Source organism: Pseudophryne corroboree, chromosome 1 (assembly GCF_028390025.1).
Source record: "Pseudophryne corroboree isolate aPseCor3 chromosome 1, aPseCor3.hap2, whole genome shotgun sequence".
In the NCBI taxonomy this organism is placed as follows: Eukaryota; Metazoa; Chordata; class Amphibia; order Anura; family Myobatrachidae; genus Pseudophryne; species Pseudophryne corroboree.
In genome coordinates this window covers 1,006,492,529-1,006,510,692 of record NC_086444.1, presented here as the reverse complement: position 1 = coordinate 1,006,510,692, position 18,164 = coordinate 1,006,492,529, and the positions used below count along the sequence as shown (strand labels likewise).

Here is an 18,164-nt window from a genome sequence, read left to right as displayed (position 1 = left end):
TCACAGATTATACCTGCAGTATGTGAACTCTCTATTTATGCCCTGACTAATAACTCCAAAGCATTACCATAAAGAAACAGACTCATCTTCACCTCCTGCAGGACAAGAAATACAGTACAGTAACCTTTACATCAAGGCTGCAATGTGTATGTGCTTGTAATGAGAAAGGGCAGGGGTATATCTCAGTGGTAGAGCATTCAACTGCATATCGAGAGGTCCCTGGTTCAAATCCGGGTGCCCCCTATTACTTGCTTTTAATGTATAGCATCACTTTGCAGTCTATACCTCGTTTGGGACTCAAGTAATGTAAAAACATACTCAAGTGGCAGTCAGGCAACAAAAAATGTTGAAATGTCAACTTAATACTTTACCTCAGGAAAGTACAGTATCAGTGGCAGGTTTTTACAGCTACTTTTGATAGAGAATTATACAGCATTAAATAACTGTACATGAAGGATGAATGCTTTATTCCTAACTAACTTTGATAAATAAGGGAGTATTGGGCATAAACATGGCAGAATTCAAAATTATTTGGTACAGCCATGTTTTCAACTCTGACTGATTTTGCAATTAGTCCGTAAGGCATACATGCATTCAGAACATCTGAGCCCACTGACCCAAAATTCAAATATTTTATTTTCTTAGCAAAAATGTACCATGATAAAATAGTTTTCAGAAATTATTAATATTGGTTTGGTAACAATTTGTATTTTAGATCAGTTTTGCTTCCAATAAACAATGTCACAACTGGATTTCAATAAATCCTACTCTGACTAGCACTAACTATAGTGGAACTTTAGGATGATCAAAGTTTCTTTTTGAGCATGCTCACAGATTATACCTGCAGTATGTGAACTCTCTATTTATGCCCTGACTAATAACTCCAAAGCATTACCATAAAGAAACAGACTCATCTTCACCTCCTGCAGGACAAGAAATATATTACAGTAACCTTTACATCAAGGCTGCAATGTGTATGTGCTTGTAATGAGAAAGAGCAGGGGGTATATCTCAGTGGTAGAGCATTCGACTGCAGATCGAAAGGTCCCTGGTTCAAATCCGGGTGCCCCCTGTTACTTGCTTTTAATGTATAGCATCACTTTTCAGTCTATACCTCGTTTGGGACTCAAGTAATGTAAAAACATACTCAAGTGGCAGTCAGGCAACAAAAAATGTTGAAATGTCAACTTAATACTTTACCTCAGGAAAGTACAGTATCAGTGGCAGGTTTTTACAGCTACTTTTGATAGAGAATTATACAGCATTAAATAACTGTACATGAAGGATGAATGCTTTATTCCTAACTAACTTTGATAAATAAGGGAGTATTGGGCATTAACATGGCAGAATTCAAAATTATTTGGTACAGCCATGTTTTCAACTACGACTGATTTTGCAATTAGCCCGTAAGGCATACATGCATTCAGAACATCTGAGCCCACTGATCCAAAATTAAAATATTTTATTTTCTTAGCAAAAATGTACCATGATAAAATAGTTTTCAGAAATTATTAATATTGGTTTGGTAACAATTTGTATTTTAGATCAGTTTTGCTTCCAATAAACAATGTCACAACTGGATTTCAATAAATCCTACTCTGACTAGCACTAACTATAGTGGAACTTTAGGATGATCAAAGTTTCTTTTTGAGCATGCTCACAGATTATACCTGCAGTATGTGAACTCTCTATTTATGCCCTGACTAATAACTCCAAAGCATTACCATAAAGAAACAGACTCATCTTCACCTCCTGCAGGACAAGAAATACAGTACAGTAACCTTTACATCAAGGCTGCAATGTGTATGGTCTTATAGTTAGAAAGACCAGGGGGTATAAATCAGTTGTTGAGCATTCGAGTGCATGTCGAGAGGTCCCTGGTTCAAATCCAGGTGCCCCTATAATTTGCTTTTAATGTATAGCGTCCCTTTGCAGTCTATACCTCGTTTGGGACTCAAGTAAAGTAAAAACATACTCAAGTGGCAGTCAGGCAACAAAAAATGTTGACATTTTAACTTAATACTTTACCTCAGGAAAGTACAGTATCAGTGGCAGGTTTTTACAGCTACTTTTGATAGAGAATTATACAGCATTAAATAACTGTACATGAAGGATGAATGCTTTATTCCTAACTAACTTTGATAAATAAGGGAGTATTGGGCATTAACATGGCAGAATTCAAAATTATTTGGTACAGCCATGTTTTCAACTCTGACTGATTTTGCAATTAAACCGTAAGGCATACATGCATTCAGAACATCTGAGCCCACTGACCCAAAATTCAAATATTTTATTTTCTTAGCAAAAATGTACCATGATAAAATAGTTTTCAGAAATTATTAATATTGGTTTGGTAACAATTTGTATTTTAGATCAGTTTTGCTTCCAATAAACAATGTCACAACTGGATTTCAATAAATCCTACTCTGACTAGCACTAACTATAGTGGAACTTTAGGATGATCAAAGTTTCTTTTTGAGCATGCTCACAGATTATACCTGCAGTATGTGAACTCTCTATTTATGCCCTGACTAATGACTCCAAAGCATTACCATAAAGAAACAGACTCATCTTCACCTCCTGCAGGACAAGAAATACAGTACAGTAACCTTTACATCAAGGCTGCAATGTGTATGGTCTTATAGTTAGAAAGACCAGGGGGTATAAATCAGTTGTTGAGCATTCAAGTGCATGTCGAGAGGTCCCTGGTTCAAATCCGGGTGCCCCCTATTACTTGCTTTTAATGTATAGCATCACTTTGCAGTCTATACCTCGTTTGGGACTCAAGTAATGTAAAAACATACTCAAGTGGCAGTCAGGCAACAAAAAATGTTGAAATGTCAACTTAATACATTACCTCAGGAAAGTACAGTATCAGTGGCAGGTTTTTACAGCTATTTTTGATAGAGAATTATACAGCATTAAATAACTGTACATGAAGGATGAATGCTTTATTCCTAACTAACTTTGATAAATAAGGGAGTATTGGGCATAAACATGGCAGAATTCAAAATTATTTGGTACAGCCATGTTTTCAACTCTGACTGATTTTGCAATTAGTCCGTAAGGCATACATGCATTCAGAACATCTGAGCCCACTGACCCAAAATTCAAATATTTTATTTTCTTAGCAAAAATGTACCATGATAAAATAGTTTTCAGAAATTATTAATATTGGTTTGGTAACAATTTGTATTTTAGATCAGTTTTGCTTCCAATAAACAATGTCACAACTGGATTTCAATAAATCCTACTCTGACTAGCACTAACTATAGTGGAACTTTAGGATGATCAAAGTTTCTTTTTGAGCATGCTCACAGATTATACCTGCAGTATGTGAACTCTCTATTTATGCCCTGACTAATAACTCCAAAGCATTACCATAAAGAAACAGACTCATCTTCACCTCCTGCAGGACAAGAAATACAGTACAGTAACCTTTACATCAAGGCTGCAATGTGTATGTGCTTGTAATGAGAAAGGGCAGGGGTATATCTCAGTGGTAGAGCATTCAACTGCAGATCGAGAGGTCCCTGGTTCAAAGCCGGGTGCCCCCTATTACTTGCTTTTAATGTATAGCATCACTTTGCAGTCTATACCTCGTTTGGGACTCAAGTAATGTAAAAACATACTCAAGTGGCAGTCAGGCAACAACAAATGTTGAAATGTCAACTTAATACTTTACCTCAGGAAAGTACAGTATCAGTGGCAGGTTTTTACAGCTACTTTTGATAGAGAATTTTACAGCATTAAATAACTGTACATGAAGGATGAATGCTTTATTCCTAACTAACTTTGATAAATAAGGGAGTATTGGGCATAAACATGGCAGAATTCAAAATTATTTGGTACAGCCATGTTTTCAACTCTGACTGATTTTGCAATTAGTCCGTAAGGCATACATGCATTCAGAACATCTGAGCCCACTGACCCAAAATTCAAATATTTTATTTTCTTAGCAAAAATGTACCATGATAAAATAGTTTTCAGAAATTATTAATATTGGTTTGGTAACAATTTGTATTTTAGTTCAGTTTTGCTTCCAATAAACAATGTCACAACTGGATTTCAATAAATCCTACTCTGACTAGCACTAACTATAGTGGAACTTTAGGATGATCAAAGTTTCTTTTTGAGCATGCTCACAGATTATACCTGCAGTATGTGAACTCTCTATTTATGCCCTGACTAATAACTCCAAAGCATTACCATAAAGAAACAGACTCATCTTCACCTCCTGCAGGACAAGAAATATATTACAGTAACCTTTACATCAAGGCTGCAATGTGTATGTGCTTGAAATGAGAAAGAGCAGGGGGTATATCTCAGTGGTAGAGCATTCGACTGCAGATCGAAAGGTCCCTGGTTCAAATCCGGGTGCCCCCTGTTACTTGCTTTTAATGTATAGCATCACTTTGCAGTCTATACCTCGTTTGGGACTCAAGTAATGTAAAAACATACTCAAGTGGCAGTCAGGCAACAAAAAATGTTGAAATGTCAACTTAATACTTTACCTCAGGAAAGTACAGTATCAGTGGCAGGTTTTTACAGCTACTTTTGATAGAGAATTATACAGCATTAAATAACTGTACATGAAGGATGAATGCTTTATTCCTAACTAACTTTGATAAATAAGGGAGTATTGGGCATTAACATGGCAGAATTCAAAATTATTTGGTACAGCCATGTTTTCAACTACGACTGATTTTGCAATTAGCCCGTAAGGCATACATGCATTCAGAACATCTGAGCCCACTGATCCAAAATTAAAATATTTTATTTTCTTAGCAAAAATGTACCATGATAAAATAGTTTTCAGAAATTATTAATATTGGTTTGGTAACAATTTGTATTTTAGATCAGTTTTGCTTCCAATAAACAATGTCACAACTGGATTTCAATAAATCCTACTCTGACTAGCACTAACTATAGTGGAACTTTAGGATGATCAAAGTTTCTTGTTGAGCATGCTCACAGATTATACCTGCAGTATGTGAACTCTCTATTTATGCCCTGACTAATAACTCCAAAGCATTACCATAAAGAAACAGACTCATCTTCACCTCCTGCAGGACAAGAAATACAGTACAGTATCCTTTACATCAAGGCTGCAATGTGTATGGTCTTATAGTTAGAAAGACCAGGGGGTATAAATCAGTTGTTGAGCATTCGAGTGCATGTCGAGAGGTCCCTGGTTCAAATCCAGGTGCCCCTATAATTTGCTTTTAATGTATAGCGTCCCTTTGCAGTCTATACCTCGTTTGGGACTCAAGTAATGTAAAAACATACTCAAGTGGCAGTCAGGCAACAAAAAATGTTGACATTTCAACTTAATACTTTACCTCAGGAAAGTACAGTATCAGTGGCAGGTTTTTACAGCTACTTTTGATAGAGAATTATACAGCATTAAATAACTGTACATGAAGGATGAATGCTTTATTCCTAACTAACTTTGATAAATAAGGGAGTATTGGGCATTAACATGGCAGAATTCAAAATTATTTGGTACAGCCATGTTTTCAACTCTGACTGATTTTGCAATTAGTCCGTAAGGCATACATGCATTCAGAACATCTGAGCCCACTGACCCAAAATTCAAATATTTTATTTTCTTAGCAAAAATGTACCATGATAAAATAGTTTTCAGAAATTATTAATATTGGTTTGGTAACAATTTGTATTTTAGATCAGTTTTGCTTCCAATAAACAATGTCACAACTGGATTTCAATAAATCCTACTCTGACTAGCACTAACTATAGTGGAACTTTAGGATGATCAAAGTTTCTTTTTGAGCATGCTCACAGATTATACCTGCAGTATGTGAACTCTCTATTTATGCCCTGACTAATAACTCCAAAGCATTACCATAAAGAAACAGACTCATCTTCACCTCCTGCAGGACAAGAAATACAGTACAGTAACCTTTACATCAAGGCTGCAATGTGTATGGTCTTATAGTTAGAAAGACCAGGGGGTATAAATCAGTTGTTGAGCATTTGAGTGCATGTCTAGAGGTCACTGGTTCAAATCCAGGTGCCCCCTATTACTTGCTTTTAATGTATAGCATCACTTTGCAGTCTATACCTCGTTTGGGACTCAAGTAATGTAAAAACATACTCAAGTGGCAGTCAGGCAACAAAAAATGTTGAAATGTCAACTTAATACTTTACCTCAGGAAAGTACAGTATCAGTGGCAGGTTTTTACAGCTACTTTTGATAGAGAATTATACAGCATTAAATAACTGTACATGAAGGATGAATGCTTTATTCCTAACTAACTTTGATAAATAAGGGAGTATTGGGCATAAACATGGCAGAATTCAAAATTATTTGGTACAGCCATGTTTTCAACTCTGACTGATTTTGCAATTAGTCCGTAAGGCATACATGCATTCAGAACATCTGAGCCCACTGACCCAAAATCAAATATTTTATTTTCTTAGCAAAAATGTACCATGATAAAATAGTTTTCAGAAATTATTAATATTGGTTTGGTAACAATTTGTATTTTAGATCAGTTTTGCTTCCAATAAACAATGTCACAACTGGATTTCAATAAATCCTACTCTGACTAGCACTAACTATAGTGGAACTTTAGGATGATCAAAGTTTCTTTTTGAGAATGCTCACAGATTATACCTGCAGTATGTGAACTCTCTATTTATGCCCTGACTAATAACTCCAAAGCATTACCATAAAGAAACAGACTCATCTTCACCTCCTGCAGGACAAGAAATACAGTACAGTAACCTTTACATCAAGGCTGCAATGTGTATGTGCTTGTAATGAGAAAGGGCAGGGGTATATCTCAGTGGTAGAGCATTCAACTGCAGATCGAGAGGTCCCTGGTTCAAATCCGGGTGCCCCCTATTACTTGCTTTTAATGTATAGCATCACTTTGCAGTCTATACCTCGTTTGGGACTCAAGTAATGTAAAAACATACTCAAGTGGCAGTCAGGCAACAAAAAATGTTGAAATGTCAACTTAATACTTTACCTCAGGAAAGTACAGTATCAGTGGCAGGTTTTTACAGCTACTTTTGATAGAGAATTATACAGCATTAAATAACTGTACATGAAGGATGAATGCTTTATTCCTAACTAACTTTGATAAATAAGGGAGTATTGGGCATAAACATGGCAGAATTCAAAATTATTTGGTACAGCCATGTTTTCAACTCTGACTGATTTTGCAATTAGTCCGTAAGGCATACATGCATTCAGAACATCTGAGCCCACTGACCCAAAATTCAAATATTTTATTTTCTTAGCAAAAATGTACCATGATAAAATAGTTTTCAGAAATTATTAATATTGGTTTGGTAACAATTTGTATTTTAGATCAGTTTTGCTTCCAATAAACAATGTCACAACTGGATTTCAATAAATCCTACTCTGACTAGCACTAACTATAGTGGAACTTTAGGATGATCAAAGTTTCTTTTTGAGCATGCTCACAGATTATACCTGCAGTATGTGAACTCTCTATTTATGCCCTGACTAATAACTCCAAAGCATTACCATAAAGAAACAGACTCATCTTCACCTCCTGCAGGACAAGAAATATATTACAGTAACCTTTACATCAAGGCTGCAATGTGTATGTGCTTGAAATGAGAAAGAGCAGGGGGTATATCTCAGTGGTAGAGCATTCGAGTGCAGATCGAAAGGTCCCTGGTTCAAATCCGGGTGCCCCCTGTTACTTGCTTTTAATGTATAGCATCACTTTGCAGTCTATACCTCGTTTGGGACTCAAGTAATGTAAAAACATACTCAAGTGGCAGTCAGGCAACAAAAAATGTTGAAATGTCAACTTAATACTTTACCTCAGGAAAGTACAGTATCAGTGGCAGGTTTTTACAGCTACTTTTGATAGAGAATTATACAGCATTAAATAACTGTACATGAAGGATGAATGCTTTATTCCTAACTAACTTTGATAAATAAGGGAGTATTGGGCATTAACATGGCAGAATTCAAAATTATTTGGTACAGCCATGTTTTCAACTACGACTGATTTTGCAATTAGCCCGTAAGGCATACATGCATTCAGAACATCTGAGCCCACTGATCCAAAATTAAAATATTTTATTTTCTTAGCAAAAATGTACCATGATAAAATAGTTTTCAGAAATTATTAATATTGGTTTGGTAACAATTTGTATTTTAGATCAGTTTTGCTTCCAATAAACAATGTCACAACTGGATTTCAATAAATCCTACTCTGACTAGCACTAACTATAGTGGAACTTTAGGATGATCAAAGTTTCTTGTTGAGCATGCTCACAGATTATACCTGCAGTATGTGAACTCTCTATTTATGCCCTGACTAATAACTCCAAAGCATTACCATAAAGAAACAGACTCATCTTCACCTCCTGCAGGACAAGAAATACAGTACAGTATCCTTTACATCAAGGCTGCAATGTGTATGGTCTTATAGTTAGAAAGACCAGGGGGTATAAATCAGTTGTTGAGCATTCGAGTGCATGTCGAGAGGTCCCTGGTTCAAATCCAGGTGCCCCTATAATTTGCTTTTAATGTATAGCGTCCCTTTGCAGTCTATACCTCGTTTGGGACTCAAGTAATGTAAAAACATACTCAAGTGGCAGTCAGGCAACAAAAAATGTTGACATTTCAACTTAATACTTTACCTCAGGAAAGTACAGTATCAGTGGCAGGTTTTTACAGCTACTTTTGATAGAGAATTATACAGCATTAAATAACTGTACATGAAGGATGAATGCTTTATTCCTAACTAACTTTGATAAATAAGGGAGTATTGGGCATTAACATGGCAGAATTCAAAATTATTTGGTACAGCCATGTTTTCAACTCTGACTGATTTTGCAATTAGTCCGTAAGGCATACATGCATTCAGAACATCTGAGCCCACTGACCCAAAATTCAAATATTTTATTTTCTTAGCAAAAATGTACCATGATAAAATAGTTTTCAGAAATTATTAATATTGGTTTGGTAACAATTTGTATTTTAGATCAGTTTTGCTTCCAATAAACAATGTCACAACTGGATTTCAATAAATCCTACTCTGACTAGCACTAACTATAGTGGAACTTTAGGATGATCAAAGTTTCTTTTTGAGCATGCTCACAGATTATACCTGCAGTATGTGAACTCTCTATTTATGCCCTGACTAATAACTCCAAAGCATTACCATAAAGAAACAGACTCATCTTCACCTCCTGCAGGACAAGAAATACAGTACAGTAACCTTTACATCAAGGCTGCAATGTGTATGGTCTTATAGTTAGAAAGACCAGGGGGTATAAATCAGTTGTTGAGCATTCAAGTGCATGTCGAGAGGTCCCTGGTTCAAATCCGGGTGCCCCCTATTACTTGCTTTTAATGAATAGCATCACTTTGCAGTCTATACCTCGTTTGGGACTCAAGTAATGTAAAAACACACTCAAGTGGCAGTCAGGTAACAAAAAATTTTGAAATGTCAACTTAATACTTTACCTCAGGAAAGTACAGTATCAGTGGCAGTTTTTTACAGCTACTTTTGATAGAGAATTATACAGCATTAAATAACTGTACATGAAGGATGAATGCTTTATTCCTAACTAACTTTGATAAATAAGGGAGTATTGGGCATTAACATGGCAGAATTCAAAATTATTTGGTACAGCCATGTTTTCAACTACGACTGATTTTGCAATTAGTCCGTAAGGCATACATGCATTCAGAACATCTGAGCCCACTAATCCAAAATTCAAATATTTTATTTTCTTAGCAAAAATGTACCATGATAAAATAGTTTTCAGAAATTATTAATATTGGTTTGGTAACAATTTGTATTTTAGATCAGTTTTGCTTCCAATAAACAATGTCACAACTGGATTTCAATAAATCCTACTCTGACTAGCACTAACTATAGTGGAACTTTAGGATGATCAAAGTTTCTTTTTGAGCATGCTCACAGATTATACCTGCAGTATGTGAACTCTCTATTTATGCCCTGACTAATAACTCCAAAGCATTACCATAAAGAAACAGACTCATCTTTACCTCCTGCAGGACAAGAAATACAGTACAGTAACCTTTACATCAAGGCTGCAATGTGTATGGTCTTATAGTTAGAAAGACCAGGGGGTATAAATCAGTTGTTGAGCATTTGAGTGCATGTCTAGAGGTCCCTGGTTCAAATCCAGGTGCCCCCTATTACTTGCTTTTAATGTATAGCATCACTTTGCAGTCTATACCTCGTTTGGGACTCAAGTAATGTAAAAACATACTCAAGTGGCAGTCAGGCAACAAAAAATGTTGAAATGTCAACTTAATACTTTACCTCAGGAAAGTACAGTATCAGTGGCAGGTTTTTACAGCTACTTTTGATAGAGAATTATACAGCATTAAATAACTGTACATGAAGGATGAATGCTTTATTCCTAACTAACTTTGATAAATAAGGGAGTATTGGGCATAAACATGGCAGAATTCAAAATTATTTGGTACAGCCATGTTTTCAACTCTGACTGATTTTGCAATTAGTCCGTAAGGCATACATGCATTCAGAACATCTGAGCCCACTGACCCAAAATTCAAATATTTTATTTTCTTAGCAAAAATGTACCATGATAAAATAGTTTTCAGAAATTATTAATATTGGTTTGGTAACAATTTGTATTTGAGATCAGTTTTGCTTCCAATAAACAATGTCACAACTGGATTTCAATAAATCCTACTCTGACTAGCACTAACTATAGTGGAACTTTAGGATGATCAAAGTTTCTTTTTGAGCATGCTCACAGATTATACCTGCAGTATGTGAACTCTCTATTTATGCCCTGACTAATAACTCCAAAGCATTACCATAAAGAAACAGACTCATCTTCACCTCCTGCAGGACAAGAAATACAGTACAGTAACCTTTACATCAAGGCTGCAATGTGTATGTGCTTGTAATGAGAAAGGGCAGGGGTATATCTCAGTGGTAGAGCATTCAACTGCAGATCGAGAGGTCCCTGGTTCAAATCCGGGTGCCCCCTATTACTTGCTTTTAATGTATAGCATCACTTTGCAGTCTATACCTTGTTTGGGACTCAAGTAATGTAAAAACATACTCAAGTGGCAGTCAGGCAACAAAAAATGTTGAAATGTCAACTTAATACTTTACCTCAGGAAAGTACAGTATCAGTGGCAGGTTTTTACAGCTACTTTTGATAGAGAATTATACAGCATTAAATAACTGTACATGAAGGATGAATGCTTTATTCCTAACTAACTTTGATAAATAAGGGAGTATTGGGCATAAACATGGCAGAATTCAAAATTATTTGGTACAGCCATGTTTTCAACTCTGACTGATTTTGCAATTAGTCCGTAAGGCATACATGCATTCAGAACATCTGAGCCCACTGACCCAAAATTCAAATATTTTATTTTCTTAGCAAAAATGTACCATGATAAAATAGTTTTCAGAAATTATTAATATTGGTTTGGTAACAATTTGTATTTTAGATCAGTTTTGCTTCCAATAAACAATGTCACAACTGGATTTCAATAAATCCTACTCTGACTAGCACTAACTATAGTGGAACTTTAGGATGATCAAAGTTTCTTTTTGAGCATGCTCACAGATTATACCTGCAGTATGTGAACTCTCTATTTATGCCCTGACTAATAACTCCAAAGCATTACCATAAAGAAACAGACTCATCTTCACCTCCTGCAGGGCAAGAAATACAGTACAGTAACTTTTACATCAAGGCTGCAATGTGTATGGTCTTATAGTTAGAAAGACCAGGGGGTATAAATCAGTTGTTGAGCATTCGAGTGCATGTCGAGAGGTCCCTCGTTCAAATCCTGGTGCCCCCTATTACTTGCTTTTAATGTATAGCATCACTTTGCAGTCTATACCTCGTTTGGGACTCAACTAATGTAAAAACATACTCAAGTGGCAGTCAGGTAACAAAAAATGTTGAAATGTCAACTTAATACTTTACCTCAGGAAAGTACAGTATCAGTGGCAGTTTTTTACAGCTACTTTTGATAGAGAATTATACAGCACTAAATAACTGTACATGAAGGATGAATGCTTTATTCCTAACTAACTTTGATAAATAAGGGAGTATTGGACATTAACATGGCAGAATTCAAAATTATTTGGTACAGCCATGTTTTCAACTACGACTGATTTTGCAATTAGTCCGTAAGGCATACATGCATTCAGAACATCTGAGCCCACTGATCCAAAATTCAAATATTTTATTTTCTTAGCAAAAATGTACCATGATAAAATAGTTTTCAGAAATGATTAATATTGGTTTGGTAACAATTTGTATTTTAGATCAGTTTTGCTTCCAATAAACAATGTCACAACTGGATTTCAATAAATCCTACTCTGACTAGCACTAACTATAGTGGAACTTTTGGATGATCAAAGTTTCTTTTTGAGCATGCTCACAGATTATACCTGCAGTATGTGAACTCTCTATTTATGCCCTGACTAATAACTCCAAAGCATTACCATAAAGAAACAGACTCATCTTCACCTCCTGCAGGACAAGAAATACAGTACAGTAACCTTTACATCAAGGCTGCAATGTGTATGGTCTTATAGTTAGAAAGACCAGGGGGTATAAATCAGTTGTTGAGCATTCGAGTGCATGTCGAGAGGTCCCTGGTTCAAATCCAGGTGCCCCTATAATTTGCTTTTAATGTATAGCGTCCCTTTGCAGTCTTTACCTCGTTTGGGACTCAAGTAATGTAAAAACATACTCAAGTGGCAGTCAGGCAACAAAAAATGTTGACATTTCAACTTAATACTTTACCTCAGGAAAGTACAGTATCGGTGGCAGGTTTTTACAGCTACTTTTGATAGAGAATTATACAGCATTAAATAACTGTACATGAAGGATGAATGCTTTATTCCTAACTAACTTTGATAAATAAGGGAGTATTGGGCATTAACATGGCAGAATTCAAAATTATTTGGTACAGCCATGTTTTCAACTCTGACTGATTTTGCAATTAGTCTATAAGGCATACATGCATTCAGAACATCTGAGCCCACTGACCCAAAATTCAAATATTTTATTTTCTTAGCAAAAATGTACCATGATAAAATAGTTTTCAGAAATTATTAATATTGGTTTGGTAACAATTTGTATTTTAGATCAGTTTTGCTTCCAATAAACAATGTCACAACTGGATTTCAATAAATCCTACTCTGACTAGCACTAACTATAGTGGAACTTTAGGATGATCAAAGTTTCTTTTTGAGCATGCTCACAGTCTATACCTGCAGTATGTGAACTCTCTATTTATGCCCTGACTAATAACTCCAAAGCATTACCATAAAGAAACAGACTCATCTTCACCTCCTGCAGGACAAGAAATACAGTACAGTAACCTTTACATCAAGGCTGCAATGTGTATGGTCTTATAGTTAGAAAGATCAGGGGGTATAAATCAGTTGTTGAGCATTCGAGTGCATGTCGAGAGGTCCCTGGTTCAAATCCAGGTGCCCCCTATAATTTGCTTTTAATGTATAGCGTCCCTTTGCAGTCTATACCTCATTTGGGACTCAAGTAATGTAAAAACATACTCAAGTGGCAGTCAGGCAACAAAAAATGTTGACATTTCAACTTAATACTTTACCTCAGGAAAGTACAGTATCAGTGGCAGGTTTTTACAGCTACTTTTGATAGAGAATTATACAGCATTAAATAACTGTACATGAAGGATGAATGCTTTATTCCTAACTAACTTTGATAAATAAGGGAGTATTGGGCATTAACATGGCAGAATTCAAAATTATTTGGTACAGCCATGTTTTCAACTCTGACTGATTTTGCAATTAGTCCGTAAGGCATACATGCATTCAGAACATCTGAGCCCACTGACCCAAAATTCAAATATTTTATTTTCTTAGCAAAAATGTACCATGATAAAATAGTTTTCAGAAATTATTAATATTGGTTTGGTAACAATTTGTATTTTAGATCAGTTTTGCTTCCAATAAACAATGTCACAACTGGATTTCAATAAATCCTACTCTGACTAGCACTAACTATAGTGGAACTTTAGGATGATCAAAGTTTCTTTTTGAGCATGCTCACAGATTATACCTGCAGTATGTGAACTCTCTATTTATGCCCTGACTAATAACTCCAAAGCATTACCATAAAGAAACAGACTCATCTTCACCTCCTGCAGGACAAGAAATACAGTACAGTAACCTTTACATCAAGGCTGCAATGTGTATGGTCTTATAGTTAGAAAGACCAGGGGGTATAAATCAGTTGTTGAGCATTTGAGTGCATGTCTAGAGGTCACTGGTTCAAATCCAGGTGCCCCCTATTACTTGCTTTTAATGTATAGCATCACTTTGCAGTCTATACCTCGTTTGGGACTCAAGTAATGTAAAAACATACTCAAGTGGCAGTCAGGCAACAAAAAATGTTGAAATGTCAACTTAATACTTTACCTCAGGAAAGTACAGTATCAGTGGCAGGTTTTTACAGCTACTTTTGATAGAGAATTATACAGCATTAAATAACTGTACATGAAGGATGAATGCTTTATTCCTAACTAACTTTGATAAATAAGGGAGTATTGGGCATAAACATGGCAGAATTCAAAATTATTTGGTACAGCCATGTTTTCAACTCTGACTGATTTTGCAATTAGTCCGTAAGGCATACATGCATTCAGAACATCTGAGCCCACTGACCCAAAATTCAAATATTTTATTTTCTTAGCAAAAATGTACCATGATAAAATAGTTTTCAGAAATTATTAATATTGGTTTGGTAACAATTTGTATTTTAGATCAGTTTTGCTTCCAATAAACAATGTCACAACTGGATTTCAATAAATCCTACTCTGACTAGCACTAACTATAGTGGAACTTTAGGATGATCAAAGTTTCTTTTTGAGCATGCTCACAGATTATACCTGCAGTATGTGAACTCTCTATTTATGCCCTGACTAATAACTCCAAAGCATTACCATAAAGAAACAGACTCATCTTCACCTCCTGCAGGACAAGAAATACAGTACAGTAACCTTTACATCAAGGCTGCAATGTGTATGTGCTTGTAATGAGAAAGGGCAGGGGTATATCTCAGTGGTAGAGCATTCAACTGCAGATCGAGAGGTCCCTGGTTCAAATCCGGGTGTCCCCTATTACTTGCTTTTAATGTATAGCATCACTTTGCAGTCTATACCTCGTTTGGGACTCAAGTAATGTAAAAACATACTCAAGTGGCAGTCAGGCAACAAAAAATGTTGAAATGTCAACTTAATACTTTACCTCAGGAAAGTACAGTATCAGTGGCAGGTTTTTACAGCTACTTTTGATAGAGAATTATACAGCATTAAATAACTGTACATGAAGGATGAATGCTTTATTCCTAACTAACTTTGATAAATAAGGGAGTATTGGGCATAAACATGGCAGAATTCAAAATTATTTGGTACAGCCATGTTTTCAACTCTGACTGATTTTGCAATTAGTCCGTAAGGCATACATGCATTCAGAACATCTGAGCCCACTGACCCAAAATTCAAATATTTTATTTTCTTAGCAAAAATGTACCATGATAAAATAGTTTTCAGAAATTATTAATATTGGTTTGGTAACAATTTGTATTTTAGATCAGTTTTGCTTCCAATAAACAATGTCACAACTGGATTTCAATAAATCCTACTCTGACTAGCACTAACTATAGTGGAACTTTAGGATGATCAAAGTTTCTTTTTGAGCATGCTCACAGATTATACCTGCAGTATGTGAACTCTCTATTTATGCCCTGACTAATAACTCCAAAGCATTACCATAAAGAAACAGACTCATCTTCACCTCCTGCAGGACAAGAAATATATTACAGTAACCTTTACATCAAGGCTGCAATGTGTATGTGCTTGAAATGAGAAAGAGCAGGGGGTATATCTCAGTGGTAGAGCATTCGACTGCAGATCGAAAGGTCCCTGGTTCAAATCCGGGTGCCCCCTGTTACTTGCTTTTAATGTATAGCATCACTTTGCAGTCTATACCTCGTTTGGGACTCAAGTAATGTAAAAACATACTCAAGTGGCAGTCAGGCAACAAAAAATGTTGAAATGTCAACTTAATACTTTACCTCAGGAAAGTACAGTATCAGTGGCAGGTTTTTACAGCTACTTTTGATAGAGAATTATACAGCATTAAATAACTGTACATGAAGGATGAATGCTTTATTCCTAACTAACTTTGATAACTAAGGGAGTATTGGGCATTAACATGGCAGAATTCAAAATTATTTGGTACAGCCATGTTTTCAACTACGACTGATTTTGCAATTAGCCCGTAAGGCATACATGCATTCAGAACATCTGAGCCCACTGATCCAAAATTAAAATATTTTATTTTCTTAGCAAAAATGTACCATGATAAAATAGTTTTCAGAAATTATTAATATTGGTTTGGTAACAATTTGTATTTTAGATCAGTTTTGCTTCCAATAAACAATGTCACAACTGGATTTCAATAAATCCTACTCTGACTAGCACTAACTATAGTGGAACTTTAGGATGATCAAAGTTTCTTGTTGAGCATGCTCACAGATTATACCTGCAGTATGTGAACTCTCTATTTATGCCCTGACTAATAACTCCAAAGCATTACCATAAAGAAACAGACTCATCTTCACCTCCTGCAGGACAAGAAATACAGTACAGTATCCTTTACATCAAGGCTGCAATGTGTATGGTCTTATAGTTAGAAAGACCAGGGGGTATAAATCAGTTGTTGAGCATTCGAGTGCATGTCGAGAGGTCCCTGGTTCAAATCCAGGTGCCCCTATAATTTGCTTTTAATGTATAGCGTCCCTTTGCAGTCTATACCTCGTTTGGGACTCAAGTAATGTAAAAACATACTCAAGTGGCAGTCAGGCAACAAAAAATGTTGACATTTCAACTTAATACTTTACCTCAGGAAAGTACAGTATCAGTGGCAGGTTTTTACAGCTACTTTTGATAGAGAATTATACAGCATTAAATAACTGTACATGAAGGATGAATGCTTTATTCCTAACTAACTTTGATAAATAAGGGAGTATTGGGCATTAACATGGCAGAATTCAAAATTATTTGGTACAGCCATGTTTTCAACTCTGACTGATTTTGCAATTAGTCCGTAAGGCATACATGCATTCAGAACATCTGAGCCCACTGACCCAAAATTCAAATATTTTTTTTTCTTAGCAAAAATGTACCATGATAAAATAGTTTTCAGAAATTATTAATATTGGTTTGGTAACAATTTGTATTTTAGATCAGTTTTGCTTCCAATAAACAATGTCACAACTGGATTTCAATAAATCCTACTCTGACTAGCACTAACTATAGTGGAACTTTAGGATGATCAAAGTTTCTTTTTGAGCATGCTCACAGATTATACCTGCAGTATGTGAACTCTCTATTTATGCCCTGACTAATAACTCCAAAGCATTACCATAAAGAAACAGACTCATCTTCACCTCCTGCAGGACAAGAAATACAGTACAGTAACCTTTACATCAAGGCTGCAATGTGTATGGTCTTATAGTTAGAAAGACCAGGGGGTATAAATCAGTTGTTGAGCATTCAAGTGCATGTCGAGAGGTCCCTGGTTCAAATCCGGGTGCCCCCTATTACTTGCTTTTAATGTATAGCATCACTTTGCAGTCTATACCTCGTTTGGGACTCAAGTAATGTAAAAACACACTCAAGTGGCAGTCAGGTAACAAAAAATTTTGAAATGTCAACTTAATACTTTACCTCAGGAAAGTACAGTATCAGTGGCAGTTTTTTACAGCTACTTTTGATAGAGAATTATACAGCATTAAATAACTGTACATGAAGGATGAATGCTTTATTCCTAACTAACTTTGATAAATAAGGGAGTATTGGGCATTAACATGGCAGAATTCAAAATTATTTGGTACAGCCATGTTTTCAACTACGACTGATTTTGCAATTAGTCCGTAAGGCATACATGCATTCAGAACATCTGAGCCCACTGATCCAAAATTCAAATATTTTATTTTCTTAGCAAAAATGTACCATGATAAAATAGTTTTCAGAAATTATTAATATTGGTTTGGTAACAATTTGTATTTTAGATCAGTTTTGCTTCCAATAAACAATGTCACAACTGGATTTCAATAAATCC

The 18,164-nt window shown here is 35.6% G+C and overlaps 7 non-coding genes across 7 annotated transcripts; all 7 read left to right on the top strand.

The window, feature by feature from the left end:
• The first annotated feature begins 1,000 nt into the window (after positions 1-1,000).
• On the top strand, positions 1,001-1,072 carry TRNAC-GCA (transfer RNA cysteine (anticodon GCA)). The gene has a single exon. It is a non-coding gene; the product is annotated as a tRNA-Cys (tRNA).
• A 3,242-nt stretch (positions 1,073-4,314) lies between these two features.
• Positions 4,315-4,386, top strand: TRNAC-GCA (transfer RNA cysteine (anticodon GCA)). Its single transcript has one exon. It is a non-coding gene; the product is annotated as a tRNA-Cys (tRNA).
• A 2,412-nt stretch (positions 4,387-6,798) lies between these two features.
• On the top strand, positions 6,799-6,870 carry TRNAC-GCA (transfer RNA cysteine (anticodon GCA)). Its single transcript has one exon. It is a non-coding gene; the product is annotated as a tRNA-Cys (tRNA).
• A 757-nt stretch (positions 6,871-7,627) lies between these two features.
• Positions 7,628-7,699, top strand: TRNAC-GCA (transfer RNA cysteine (anticodon GCA)). The gene has a single exon. It is a non-coding gene; the product is annotated as a tRNA-Cys (tRNA).
• A 3,242-nt stretch (positions 7,700-10,941) lies between these two features.
• Positions 10,942-11,013, top strand: TRNAC-GCA (transfer RNA cysteine (anticodon GCA)). The gene has a single exon. It is a non-coding gene; the product is annotated as a tRNA-Cys (tRNA).
• Positions 11,014-15,084: 4,071 nt separating this feature from the next.
• TRNAC-GCA (transfer RNA cysteine (anticodon GCA)) lies at positions 15,085-15,156 on the top strand. The gene has a single exon. It is a non-coding gene; the product is annotated as a tRNA-Cys (tRNA).
• Positions 15,157-15,913: 757 nt separating this feature from the next.
• TRNAC-GCA (transfer RNA cysteine (anticodon GCA)) lies at positions 15,914-15,985 on the top strand. Its single transcript has one exon. It is a non-coding gene; the product is annotated as a tRNA-Cys (tRNA).
• Positions 15,986-18,164: the final 2,179 nt, after the last annotated feature.